This window comes from Echinops telfairi, unplaced genomic scaffold (genome assembly GCF_000313985.2).
Source record: "Echinops telfairi isolate 266 unplaced genomic scaffold, ASM31398v2 ScPeMD7_7469;HRSCAF=8507_0, whole genome shotgun sequence".
NCBI classification, from domain to species: domain Eukaryota; kingdom Metazoa; phylum Chordata; class Mammalia; order Afrosoricida; family Tenrecidae; genus Echinops; species Echinops telfairi.
The window spans coordinates 42218143-42219348 of record NW_022111372.1 but is presented as its reverse complement, the minus strand read 5'-3'; positions in this window follow the sequence as shown (position 1 = coordinate 42219348).

Here is a 1206-nt window from a genome sequence, read left to right as displayed (position 1 = left end):
CCATGCCCCTATCCAGTTGCTATCGCTATAGATCTACCTATCCTGGATTTCATATATTAAAAAATCATACCAAACAGAACACAACCATACGAATATCATACAAAGCAACAAAAAACAATGACTAGACAAGACAGAAAAATCTCAAATAGTAGAAAATATTAAAAACTGAAACAACTTTAAAATGGGTCAAAATGAAGATCATTTTACATAACTATGTCTGCCATAATTGAGTTTACAGTGCTCTCTATGATATCAAGGTTACTCACCTCTCGACCGTTGTCAGAGGGATTTCACTGGAGACTTAATCCTGCAAATGTATTTTGGGCTTCTACTGTCATCCATAGCATTCTGAAAACCAGATGTTCACAATTTAAACTCTGATACTATTCTCTCATTCAGATCTGGGTTTTATTCTTTATAATCCTTGGATCACACAGGCTGATGTGCTTTTTCCATGTAGACTTACGAGACACCTCACTAACATGGCTGCTTGTTTTAAGATAAGTCTGTAACACCCCAAAAGCTCTTCTTTCTGATATCCAGGTAAAATCTGGGTTTTTTCACCACGCTTTGCTCTAACACCCATATATATCCTCACTGAGAAAACCTCCTTCTATCTTCTTCCTTCTTCCCTCCCTCCATCTTCTCTATAATGTGTTATTTTCTTAATGGAGGTAGAGATATACAGTAAACTGTCTTTAATCCTTAAACATTTCAATGAGTGTTTACTAAGAAGTATATTCTCTTCTTTAACTATAGCATCAGCAACAAAAGTCATACATTTGGAATTAATTTTTTCTGATCTATCATATTCCAGTTTAGTCAATTAATGCAAAAGTGGCTTTATAGGATCTCTTATTTCAATCCAGGATTCAGAGTAGTCTGATTTTAATTGGCATTTAATTGGCATGTCTTTTTTATCTCTATTTAAACTGAAACATTTCCACAGCTTTTTATTGTTGTTGTTTTTATTGCTTTTTAAAATTTTTATTCTTAATTGGGAGTTAATGCATATATCATTCCATAGTTCAATCAGTATATTGTTGCTTTTTTGACATTGATATTAGAGTTTCCTCATTTGGAGCTTGGTGATATTTTCTGATAAGCATATTCCTTCTATGCATTTCAGCTAGAATTATAGATTGATATTGATTTCTTCTTGAGGTATCTAGATATTAATTTTTTTAATTTTTATTTAATACTTTT